Genomic DNA, 13,826 nt, shown 5'->3' on the forward strand with positions numbered 1-13,826 from the left:
ATGACAGATGTGCTTTAAAGATTTACCAACAAGGATAGGCTTATACTAAGGAGCTATGAAGAAGCAAGACACTCAACGGGCAGCCACCTGAATAGCGGCGCCTCCGCTCTGATCTCTGTCCGTCAAAACACCCGTCCCTTTTCAGAAAATATCAGCGCAAAGATGATTATTGCTACAATTATTAAGAATTATGTGGAGAAGAGAAGAATTAAGGATAGACAACAGAGGTTCTGTAATGCAGTTCTGGACAGATTGAAATGGATGGAATAGTATTACTTTAAACTAAGAGATTGGTTATGTGCAGTTCTAGACTGGATACTCACTCCTATGGCTTTGGAATGGAGTGGTATGGGCCCCGTCAAAGAGCTGGTCAAGGGCTTGGCTGGGAGTCTCTCACCACCGGACAGGTCTCAGGCACTCTGGTCTCAGCACTGAACTGCAGTCTGCCTGGTCTCTTGGACTGGATCTGACAGGTTCTGGATACAGTTCTGCTTTCTGGGTCTGGATCTTGGTTCTAGCACAGGGTTCTTGGCTAGAATAGCAAAACAGCACAGCCCGGCTCTTGAATGTGAGAGCCCCTTGGAAGTTTAGGTGTTAGAATCAGGTTGCTAGGTTCTGCAGGCCTGCTGAGAAGGGTTCAGCTTTTGGGTTATGCCTCTTCTGCTTCAAGGTTCTAGAGTTTGGTTCTAGAGCTTGGTTCTGGAGCCTGGTTTCTGGATCTATGTCTGGAGTCTGGAGTCTTCCTGTAGGGTGCTTCACCAAGAAATTGGTTGAGAAGTGGAAAGTGTTTGTCTTGTCTGTTCTCAGTAGTCCCTATTTATGTATTTCCAAAGTGGGTGGGGAGGCTGATTCTACAATGCCCAACCCTCTAAGGATCTGATAGGTTAAAGGATTCCCTGTCCCCTGATTGGAGAAAGGATCAGCGTGTCATCCTGTGTCATCTTTATGGCTTGGGGAAAAACACTCCCCTTGGTCTCTGAACAGCATATCTTATTTTTCATAAAAAAACATATTTACAATATACACAATGTGTTAATACCACAATAATCATGTGACAGATTAACTAAGGTACATTTCTGTTCAACTCTCATCTTCCTAAGAGCTTGGGTTCAGAAATGACCACTTTTTGCGCTTTTGGTGGGTTTCTCAATATTATTTCTGCACCAATTATTGGACATGCATGCCCACCCCATCTGAGCACAATTCTGTAATTTTTCAGGTTCCCGGCATAAACATAGTAGCTACAATATGAATAATACTGGGGTTTGGTCTCAGAACATCGCACGGAGTCCAGCTTAGTCTTAAACTGTGAGTGAATTCTTCATTTTAACAATCTCAAAGTTTCACATTTTGGTCAGTTCAGTGCAATTTGTTATAAGCATTTTTCTGAAACGTACATGTGCTGTGCTTTCTGAATCCACACAATGGTTTGTCTCCACCCCCAAGGTCTGGGCTGACTCAGAGGTCACATGCCTCTCCTTCCTGGCAGCAGTTTGTTGTCAGTCACACCCAAATTGGCATTTTCTATTCAGCCCAAGGATTCCTTTGTCTGCACTGAGAGCAACAGGCCAGGGTGCCACTCCCAGTTCCTTTTGACACCAGCCTGTCAATCCCTTAGCCAAGGGCAGGGGGAAGTTTCCTTTGTCCAGGAAGAAGGTGTGGAATTCGTTTGAACACAGTGTGGGAAACTTTTAACTCTGAAACCGAATGTCTATAAATTGTCTTTTCTTTTCATATAATTCTCATTTTTAACACCTACATCAAACACTTTCTTACTTCAAGCCTATTCAGAATATAGTTTTAAATTGTATCCACCTCTTAGCAAGTCTTTCTTTGGCATAGTTTGGGCTCAATGTACAACTTTACACAAAATGGTTTCAAAACGTCGGCTTCTGGTAGAGGTGAGTAACGGTATTACACCCATTTCTGACACATTTCTTCCAGCAAGCAATCCTCAAAAGTGGACTTTGTTCAAATATAGATACACTTCTGTGGCCCTTATATTTATGTAGATTCTATAAGGAGAATGAATTTGACCACCCCACAAAAAAGTTGGATCTTTTTGGGTGGTTTGTGAGCCATCATTTTTGCAAATTTGACACCAAATAAAAATGGATTTTTAAAGCATGTCTGTGTTTCTTTTGGCAAACAGCATTGCTTTTTCAAATGATTTCAGGCTACTTTGTGGGTAGCCCAATGGAACTACCCAGTGAACCTGAACATTGCGACAAACATGTGTCATGCATCCCTGGCATTCACAAGTCACAGACACACAGGTCAGACACACAGACATGGACAGCATACATGTACATGGCATCAGCACCCATCCCTCACCCCCACCCATGTCCAGGAACAGAGACTGGCATGCTTTCATGTGGCCATTCCACATAGGGCAACCCATTTTGCATTTGAACACATGCACCAACCGTGTGTTTCACACATTACTGGTCTCACATGCATGTCGTCCCTGCACACACACATGCATACATGGCCTATCTCACACATACAGGCAAGTATCAGACAACCAGCACACTGCGACATGCCCTGTCTCACACAGCAATGCTTGGCCACTTACCGCTCAACTCCAGACGGGTCTGCCTCTCAAGGATCTGGGCGTGGAGCGCTGGGCCTACACTTTCCAGGACCCTCATCTGGATGGGACTCATGTGGCCCCGGCCCCCCTCCACGAGGCGCCGGGCCTTCAAGAGGGTCCTGGACCTGCAGTCATCCCAGCGCTTCTTGACATGTTGGTAGTCGCGGACTGTCACCCCCTCCGCGTTGATGGCAGTCACGATGTCCGTCCAGATCCGAGTCCGTCCTTCCTTGTTGGCGCGCTTACTTCCGAAGAGGGCATCATACTGCCCCAGGACTTGCTCCACCAGGACACCAACTTCAGTGGCAGTGAAGCTGGTGCCCCTCTGCCTCTCTGGCCGGGGGTTGCCAGTGGTGCCAGATGTTTCAGTGCCCGACATGGCAACCCCAGAGGCAGGAGTGGGTGGGCAACTGGGTCCTGGGGCTGGGCTGTGGAGCGATGGTATCCCAGTCGGGAGTCTTATGTTCCAGCAGGGGTGGACACAGCAAATGGACCCCTGCAGATGGCTGATGTGCAGGAACCATGGCAGGGCACGGTAGCAGCAGGCAGGCAGGCAGGCAGCAGCAGATGGCTCGTGGAAGGCTGCTCGGGACTCTGGGGGCAGTAATTCGGCCTTTTGGGCAGGAGCGTGGTCTTCCGTGTGCTTAAGCGTGGCCAGCTTGATACGGAGTGAATTGGCACGTGAAAATCCTGCACGTCTGCGTGGAATTCGAGGAAAGGCCATTAGCGCGTATGCACGTCAGCACGCATATGCGATTTCATTGGACCAAAGGCCCTTAGCGCGTGAACGCGTCTGTGACGTGACGCGCGCGGGTGTTTCCCTCATTACACGTGATGACAGAACACACGTGGATTTCCACCAATCGCGTGTGAAAGTTCCCGCGCACCCCGGAACACACGTACCCAGGCCAATCGCGTGTACGCTCACTTCCCTCCGATCACACGCGATGACACTCGGACGTGCAGTTTTACCACGTGTGCTCTGTCATCACATGTAATGAGGGAAACACCCGCGCGCGTCACGTCACGTCACAATGAAATCGCATATGCGTGCTGACGTGCATACGCGCTAAGGGCCTTTCCTCGAATTACACTGGACCTTTTGGACATTGGCCACATTTTTGTATATAGTTTATTTTATTAGTTAGTGTTGTTAGATAGGTTTCATTTCTTTTGTTGGGATAATGGACCCTGGCTTGTTCGTCTGTACATAGTTCACTGTTGGATTTTATTTTTCTTTCACAATTTACCCATGGCTTTCAATTATTATTTCCCATTGGATTTTCTTTTGTGGACAGTGGTTTTGGACACCATTACTTTGTATTATGATTTTTGGTTTTGCTTTTTTTCACAGACATGCTTCTTTTCATTTTTGTACATTCCCATTTCTGTTTCTTTATTTTTGAATCTATTTATGTTTTCTTTAATACATATTTTTTTTTCGAACTTCAATGTGTAGTATCATCTCATTGGTTTCATGCATATCATGATATGGGTTTTGAGATTCACCAACACCCATTGGGTGTATGTGAGGGACATGTGTTTGTTTCGAAACTTGCAATTTGTGTTCTGTCATGTCATTGCCATTTCTGAGTGGGTGGATGCAATACTCGGGTGGGTGTTTTGCATTTGGAGGCTGACCATAGGGACCAGAGATCTAGATTGTGATGACATGTTGGCTGGGGAACATGAGTTGGGGCCTGCTGGCAGGTGCCCCACAGTGCTGGGGGGTGGGGGTGGTGGGGAACATGAGTTGGACATGGGTGGGGGCCTGCTGGCAGGTGCCCCACAGTGCTGGGGGGTGGGGGTGGTGGGGAACATGAGTTGGACATGGGTGGGGGCCTGCTGGCAGGTGCCCCACAGTGCTGGGGGGTGGGGGTGGTGGGGACATGAGTTGGACATGGGTGGGGGCCTGCTGGCAGGTGCCCCACAGTGCTGGGGGGTGGGGGTGGTGGGGACATGAGTTGGACATGGGTGGGGGCCTGCTGGCAGGTGCCCCACAGTGCTGGGGGGTGGGGGTGGTGGGGAACATGAGTTGGACATGGGTGGGGGCCTGCTGGCAGGTGCCCCACAGTGCTGGGGGGTGGGGGTGGTGGGGAACATGAGTTGGACATGGGTGGGGGCCGGCTGGCAGGTGCCCCACAGTGCTGGGGGGTGGGGGTGGTGGGGACATGAGTTGGACATGGGTGGGGGCCTGCTGGCAGGTGCCCCACAGTGCTGGGGGGTGGGGGTGGTGGGGACATGAGTTGGACATGGGTGGGGGCCTGCTGGCAGGTGTCCCACAGTGCTGGGGGTGTGGGGGTGGTGGGGAACATGAGTTGGACATGGGTGGGGGCCTGCTGGCAGGTGCCCCACAGTGCTGGGGGGTGGGGGTGGTGGGAGACATGGGTGGGGGCCTGGTGGAGGGTGCCCCTGGTGGCTGGGGTTGCAGGGGGACATGCGTTGGTGGGCAGTAGTGCAAGTTGACATGTGGGTTGGCTGGGGGCATGGCCATGGTGATGTGAGCCACCTGCAGGGGCCGTGGAGGGTGTAGAGGGAACACCTGGGAGGACCAACACGTGCAATTCACGTGTGGTGCTCCCCGCGCACCCCTGTAATACATGTACCCTGATAGAATCGCGTGTGAAACTTCCCGCGCACCCCTTAATACACGTAACCTGGACATTTGCGTGTGGAACTTCCCGCGCACCCCTGTAATACACGTACCCTGATGGAATCGCGTGTGATACTTTCCGCGCACCCCTGATATGCACGTACCCCGCTCAATCGCGTGTGAAACTTCCCGCGCAACCCCGAAATACACACACCCCGCTCAATCGCGTGTGTAACTTCCCGCGCACCCCTGTAATACACGTACCCTGATGGAATTGCGTGTGAAACTTCCTGCGCAACCCCGAAATACACGTACCCCGCTTAATCGCGTGTATAACTTCCCGCGCACCCCTGTAATACATGTACCCTGAAGGAATCGTGTGTGATACTTTCCGCACACCCGTAATATGCACGTACCCCACTCAATCGCGTGAGTAACTTCCTGTGCAACCCCGAAATACACGTAACCCGCTCAATCGCGTGTGTAACTTCCCGCGCACCCCGAAATACACGTAGCCTGGACATTCGCATGTGGAACTTCCCGCGCACCCCTGTAATACACGTACCCTGATGGAATCGCGTGTGATACTTTCCGCGCACCCCTGATATGCACGTACCCCGCTCAATCGCGTGTGTAACTTCCCGTGCACCCCCGAAATACACGTACCCCGCTCAATCGTGTGTGTAACTTCCCCGCAACCCCGAAATACACGTACCCCGCTCAATCGCGTGTGTAACTTCCCGCGCACCCCCGAAATACACGTGCCCCGCTCAATCGCGTGTGTAATTTCCCGCGCACCCCCGAAATACACGTGCCCCGCTCGCACAGGCCCAATTGCTGTATGTTGCCACTTTTGTAATGCGCAGGGACGCTACCGCCTGCCTTCGTGTGGCGGACGTGTTTCGGCTTGTGCGTGTCTTTGGCTGTGCGTGGCTTTGCCCTATTCGATTCCATGAATACGTGTGGTTCGAATGTGTGTGGGCATTCCGTCTGCTTCCCTACAGTACATCCCCAGTTACGCCCTTATTTTCTTGCGTTGTTCCCCATTCCGTGCGTTACGCCCCGTGTTCCGCCCACTTTCTGGTGTATGCGCCGAGGTTGTGCACTTTCATTGTGCGCGTCGCGCACGTCTTTCGGGATGTTGCAGTGACGTGTGCTCCATGCACGGGTTTGGTGCACATGCCGAGGAAAACACGCGCAGGGACTTCCATGAATTGCATGCGTGCGCGTGCGCCTGTTTTTTTGCGCTTGCACCTGCTTGCGCAAAGATTTTCGGCGCACGTTTGTTCCATGAATCGGCCCCTAAGTATATTATAATAAGTACAACCATCACAGCAAATCACACCCATAGTGGCTTATAACTGTGGTGCTTATAAATTTGGTCTTGGCCATGCACCCAAGACTCTAGGCCCTGGCCACAACCACTACACTATATCACTCCCATAGTGGCTTATAACTTTGGTGCTTATAAATTTGGTCTTGGCCATGCACCCAAGACTCTAGGCCCTAGCCACAACCACTACAGCACATTACTCCCATAGTGGCTTATAACTTCAGTGCTTATAAATTTGTTCTTGGGTGCCAAACATATAAGCCACTATGGGTGTGATATGCTGCGGTGGTTGTGGCCAAGGCCTTGAATCTTGGGTGCATGGCCGTATGCACCCAAGATTCTAGGCCCTGGCCACAACCACTGCAGCATATCACACCCAAAGACCACACCCATCGAATCAAACATTTTAACCATGCCATATGGGCACTTTTAATGTCCGCAAACAGTATGAGTGTTCTTAAAACAATTTCAACTTGCCTACAAACAGTACGGACAGGTATAGTGTCCTCAGGCCCCCCCCTTTAGTTTATTTATGAACAATTCAGGACACTGCGTGTGTTCTAAGAACAGTTTCAACTTGCCTACGGAAAATACGGACAGTGTCCTCAGGACACCCCCATTTCGTTTATTTACGAACATTTCAGGACACCGTGTGTGTTCTTAGGACAGTTTCAACTTGCTTGCGAACAATACGGACAGGCATAGCGTCCTCAGAACACCCCCATTTTGTTTATTTACGAACATCCCAGGACACTTGATGTGTTCTTAGAGCAATTCCAACTTGCCTATGGACAATACGGACAGACATAGCGTCCTCAGGATGACCCCCATTTTGTTTATTGATGAACATCCCAGGACACTTAATGTGTTCTTAGAACAGTTTCAACTTGCCTCCGAACCATACGGGCAGGCGTAGTGTCCTCAGGACACCCCCATTTCGTCTATTTACGAACATTTCAGGACACCTGTATTGTCAGCGGTCAGAATGAACACAACAGGGGTGCCTGCCACCTAAATAAATACAACATTTAACCCATCTCTTACTCCCCCACCCTCCCCAAACAGTCTTAGACGCCAAAACACTTGACTAAATAGTATTTTTCCACCAAGTTTCAGTGCGCTGTCCGCGAATACAAGATGGCAGGCGTGCCCAGAAAATCTGACGCACCACATGCTCTCAACCACCCAATCAGTGAACACATCCAATGTCCGCGGACACGACGTGCATCACCCAGCCAATCAGGACCCTGTCTGCAGAGCAAACAGGGAAGTGTGTCTGCGGACCGAACATAGATATCACTAATTTTTTGTGACCTACTTTTTGGTCATTTTTTTAAAAACTACTGGACGGATTTTCACCAAATTTGCAAAAGCACGCTTTCGGAATCAAGCCATTGCTCCTGGTCCAAATTTGGTGAAAATCCGTCCAGCGGTTTGGGCTGTAGGCGTGAGCAAAGTTTTTTACCCATTCAGTCTATGGGAAAAAAAGAAGTTTTGGGACCCCCCTTATAACTTTGCCCCCCCTGGACCAAACCTCACCAAACTTTGCAAAAAAAATTAGAGTGCCCCATATACTTTCTTTGCAAGGATTGGTGAGGATTCGTCCAGCGAGAGCGACGTTATAAGCCACCCAAAAAGGGCTCTTCCTATGGAAACAGCAACTTAACCATAACTACACAGACACTATCATGACTGTGTAATATATATATATTTACAAGGCCAATGGTAGCGGCCCTGTAGTTATGGTTAAGTTGCGCAACCCATAGGAAGAGCACTTTTTGGGCAGCTTATAACTTCGCACCCCTGAACCAATCCTCACAAAAAGTGGCAAAAAGTGTACATGGCCCTGTCAGATCGATCCTGCAAAGCTTGGTTAGGTTTTGTGAATGGAGAGTAAAGTTATATGGGGGTCCCAAAATGTACGTTTTTCCCATAGACACAATGGAAAAAGATTTTATTTTTTTATTGATTTAGTTGTTGAAATAATGCTTCAATATAGTACATATTACAGAATGTCAAAATATAAAAAGTGCAAAACACAGCTATTATGCACCAATTCATCAACTTCATCTGATATAAAATGACTGCATCATTAGCGTAATGATAATGAGATCATGCTATGCAACAAAAAATTCATTAGTATCGAATTGCTCCATCATTGACATAATAATAATGAAATCATTTTACATTTACATCATTTGAATTCTAACCAGTGCTATTATACTGTCATCAAGTGGCCGTAGACTCATTGTATACTTCTTCCACCTCATCCAATTTTAAAGCCAACAGATAATTCACTGTTGCCAATCTCATTCTCATTGATGTAGTTTGGGCATTATATATCAAATTCTTTTTTTTTTTTTTTTTTTAAATGTTTATTTATAGCAAGGCAGTATAGGTTACAAACAGTATCGGATGGCAGTATAACATAGCAAAAGAAAGATTCTGGCTGTGTGTCCTTTTCCCCCCATCATTCCGGTTTTCCCGGGCCAGAGATTTAGTCTATCACCCCCACCTGGTGTGTACTCTCCCGGTCCCTCAGGGCCCAACGGGCGTTGATTGGTTTGAACGTCATTGCGGGAAATCGCTGATCATAGTCCAGCACTGGGGCCCATACATTCTGGAAGCGGTGCAGAGTCCCTGCTCTCGCTGCAGTGACCTTTTCCGCTATCAAGATGGCCCACAGTTTTCCCCACCAGTGGGCTAGGCAGGGGCCATCTTGCGACTTCCAGAAACGGGCCAGAACTGTCTTGCCCGCCAAGAGGCATTGTGTGAGGAGCTTAGCCCTGTTGCCGGAGCGGGGGTAGATTCCGGGGACCGGGATCCCCAGCAGAATTGTTTCAGGGTCCAGTGGGAGGGCGGAGCCGGTGATTTGTTCAATGGTTGAGAGACACCTGGTCCAGAATTGCTGGATCTTGGGGCACGTCCACCACATGTGAAGGTAAGAGCCTGGCTGAGTGCAGCCTCTCCAACAGGCGGGGTCCACTTGTGGATTCATGTGGTGGAGTCTGAGAGGGGGGTAATACCAACGCAGGGTGAGTTTGTATGCACATTCTTTGTTGGTGACGCAGGTGGAGGAGGAGTGGGTGCGGGACCATATGTCCACCCATGTTTGGTCCTCAATCGGGTGGCCTAGGTCCGCCTCCCACTGGGCCATGCATCGGGTTTTTGCCACCAGGAAATCCCCCAAGAAGCGTCTATATATGGCTGAAGTTCTTCCTCTAGCCGGCAGATCCGCGAGAGTTAGCTCCAGAGGAGTCGGGGGGCGAGTTGCCGCTTGGAGGGTCCGGGGGTGCGAACACCAGTGGCGGAGCTGGCAGTACGTGAATCTGTCCCTCTCTTGAAGCCGAAATGTCTCCTTGCACTGTTCGAAGGTCCGGGGTTTGTTTTCCTAGTACATCTGCCCCAGGGTTTCAAGGACCCCGTCTATCCAATTCTGGAAGTTGCGGGGATGAGTTCCCGGGGAGAAGTTGGGATTGTGGAAGATCGGCGAGAGGGGGCTCTGGCCCCTCGGGATTCCTTTCTGCTTTAGAGCCCAGTCCCAGGAGCTTAGGGTCTGCTTCGTTGTCAGTAGGACGTCCTTCCAACGCGCCCTGAGGGAGGGTTGGATGTGAGGGAGGAACCGGAGGGGGAGCGGAAGCTGGGCTTGCTCCAGTTCCACCCATCTGGGGCGGGCTGTGCTCGACTGCCAGGCGTGTATGTGTGATAGTTGCGCCGCTGCGCTTTAGGCCTGCAGGTCCGGGACCCCCAGGCCTCCTAGCCTGGCGTTACCAATCAGGGTCTTGTGGGGGATCCTGGCCTTTTTGCCTTTCCATATGAATTTCGATATCTTCCTCTGTAAGTGGTGGAGGGTCTGGGCCGGGAAAGGCACCGATAGGGACGAGCAGGCATAGAGGAACCCAGGGAGCAAGTTCATTTTGACGGCTGTAATCCGGCCCATTAGTGAGATCTCTTGCGTGGTCCAGCGCTTCGGGTCCCCCTCCAGCTCCCTGATCAGTTTGGGAAAGTTCGCCTGATAGGTCTCCCTTGGGTTCGCCGGGATGAAAACTCCTAGGTAGGGGATCGAGTGGTCCCGCCATTCGATCGGGCATAGACCCGTTAACGCCTCTTTTTCCTCTGGGCGGAGGCCGATTCCCAGGGCCACTGATTTGGCGAAGTTAACAGTAAAGCCGGTAACCTCCCCCAATTCCTTTATTTCGGCCAGGGCGTGCTTCGCTGAGGTACTGGCTTCTGTGAGTGTCAGTAGTACATCGTCCGCGTAGAGAGCAATTTTGTGGTGGGACGGGCCCACCTGAAGTCCCTTGATGGACTCATTCCGCCTAATCTTCTGGGCGAAGGGCTCCATCGTGAGGGCGAAGAGCAGGGGTGACAGCGGGCAGCCCTGCCTTGTCCCACAGGTCAGAGGTATCGGGGCTGAGTGGACGCCATTGATCCTGAGGATGGTTTTGGGCTGCTTGTAGTTCGCTAGGATCATGGCTCGGGTTGTCAGGCCGAACCCAAATGCTTCCAGGGTACATTCCAGATAGGACCAATCGACTCTGTCAAAGGCTTTGGTTGCGTCCAGGGCCATTAAGGCCAGGCCTTGGGAGTTGCGGTGGGCAATGTCCACCAGATTCAGAGTCCGCCGGATGTTGTCCCCTGCTGCTCGATGAAGAATGAAGCCTGTTTGGTCGGGGTGGATTATTTCCGGGAGAATAAGTGCCAGGCGGTTAGCCAAAATCTTCGAATACAGGTTGGCGTCAATATTCAGTAGGGCGATGGGTCTGTATGACGCCAGATCCCTCGGGTCTTTCCCCGGCTTAGGAAGGAGGATCGTCACCGACTCTTGCATTGTGGGGGTTACGGAACCCGAAACCTGGAAAGAGTTGAAAAGAGCCACCATGTGGGGGATGAGCTGGAGCTTAAATATCTTATAGAACCTCGGGGAGAATCCGTCTGGGCCCGGGGCTCGCGGTTTGAGGGCCTTGATGGCTTCGTCGACTTCTTCATCTGTTATTGGGGCTTCCAACTGCTCTCGTGTGGAGTCTGGGAGACGCGTTAAGGCTGCGTTTCGCAGGTATGCCTCCTGCCTCGTCCGATCTCGGGGGGGCGCTGTCATGACCTGGGTTAAGTGGTCCGAAGCTAGTTGTAGTTTCATCTGTTCGGAGTGATGCGTCACCCCCCGTGGGTCTCGGAGCCCTATAATTGTGTTAGTCCGTCTTGTTTTAGCTAGCTTGGCTACCAGCAGCTTGTTGGCCTTGTTGCTTTTGGCATAGTAAAATTGTTTGGTCTTCGCCAAAAGTTGCGCAGTGTGTTCCGCATAATGGGCCTCCAGTTTCTTCCTGGCCGAACGAAGCGCTCGTTGCGTTCTGGGAGACCAGCCACTCTTTTTCTGGGCTTCCTCAGCTGCTCGCAAGTCCTCCTCCAAGGATAAACGGACGTGTTTCCGGTTTCGATGGTATGCTACGCCTTGGGCTATCAGGGATCCCCGAACTACAGCCTTCATTGCATCCCAGTTATTGGCTAGGGAGGTGTCCGCGGCTGGGTTCTCCTCAAAGAAGTTCTTGATGGTGGTAGTTATATTGTCTCTGATTGACATATCATTGAGGATCGGGTCATAGAGCGCCCATCTGCGTGGCGCCTTAGCGTGGGTGTTCTGAATGCTTAATTCCATTATTATCGGAGCATGGTCTGATAGAATTCGCTGGCCTATAGATACCTCATTAGCGAGGGCGAGAGTTTGGGGGGAAGATAGGAGGAGGTCAATTCTGGAATAAGTTCGGTGAATGCCCGAGAAGAAAGAGTAATCTTTCTCGGTGGGGTGAAGCACCCGCCATGTATCCACCACCTCCAGGGTTCTGAAGAGCCGCAGCAGACTGAGGGCCTGACCGAACTCGCCAAGAGCAGGGGGGTGGGATTTGTCCTTAGTGGGGTCTGGAACCCCATTGAAGTCCCCTCCAATTATTGTCTGGCCTTCCGCAAAGCTTGAGAGGGAGGAGCCCAGTGAATCATAGAAAGTTGCCTGTCCCGAATTGGGTGCATATGCCGATACCAGGGTGTAGAGGTCCCCCAGTAGGAAGCACTTGATGGCCACGAAGTGGCCCTCCGGGCACATCATGGAATCTAAGATCTGGGGGTGCAGGTCTTTCCGGAACATAATTGCTGTGCCCCCCTTTTTAGAGTTCCCCGAGGCGAAAAACTGGCGTGGATACATGCTAGATCGGAGACGACCGAAGTCTGCCGGGAGGAGATGAGTCTCTTGAAGGAACACCACTCCGGCCTCCTCATTTTGTAGCTTCTGGAGAATCGATTTGCGCTTGGGGGGAGAGTTGAGTCCGTTAACATTCCAGGAAAGACATCTCAGCGTCTGGTGTTCCGGGATCGGGGAGCTAGAGGTTCCATGCTTGGGGGATGGAGGGGGGACTCCAGGTTGTCCATTAGCTGCCATCGTGAAGAGGGTGTAGAAGCGATCTGTACCGCACTTGCAGTTTTAACGGAGGCCCCCAACGGGAGGCCAACTTTTTAACTGGCGGGGTGGGAAACATTGTGGGTGTAACCCCACCCCAGGCCAACAGGGCCAATTGTATTTGAAAAAGTAACGTACGCATCCAAGGACTTTAAAATGGAGCGGACCTTGGAGGGGGGCATAGGCCGTGAAAGAAGCCCGCCGCACTGGGTGAACATAGGACTGTGTTGGGCCGGAGTTGCCGCTTCTGGGTTTAGCTGAAAGGGCGTCGGGCGTCCGGGACGCCGGAGGAGCGGAAGATATTTAGGGCCGCTCGGACTCCGGCTATCTTTTTCTGTTGTTTCGGGAGGCCCTGGACCATGAGGGTCGCCTGGGTTGGGGAGGAAAGGCTGACGTAGGGCTCCCTGAAGCATCGAAGTCTGGGGAGGTAGTTCCTTTCGGGGGAGGAGGATTTCTGTATGATTTTAGCGGCATCTTCTAAATGGGATATTCTCCGGAGGGAGCCATTATAAGAAAATTGCAATGCTGTGGGGAAGAGCCATCTATATTTGACTTGACGCTCCTGGAGGAAGAGGGCTAAAGGTCGGAGAGCCCTTCTTTTCTGTAGGGTTGAGAGGGAGAGGTCCTGATAAATTTGAAGAGGGTGACCTTGGAAGGAGAGTTCATCTCCGGACCGACTGATAGCGGAGATAGCTTCTTTTGTGGAGAAATAGTGAACTCTTGTAATGACATCTGGGAACTGGTCGGAGTCTACTCCCCGACACGGACGCAGTCTGTGAGTCCGATCCAGCAGCAGTTGGGATTTATCTAGTTGTGGGAGGAGGGTTTGGAAGAGGTCTCCTATGTAGTCTGCAAGATTTTT

Source organism: Ambystoma mexicanum, chromosome 5p (assembly GCF_040938575.1).
Source record: "Ambystoma mexicanum isolate Mex_15411 chromosome 5p, UKY_AmexF1_1, whole genome shotgun sequence".
NCBI lineage: Eukaryota > Metazoa > Chordata > Amphibia > Caudata > Ambystomatidae > Ambystoma > Ambystoma mexicanum.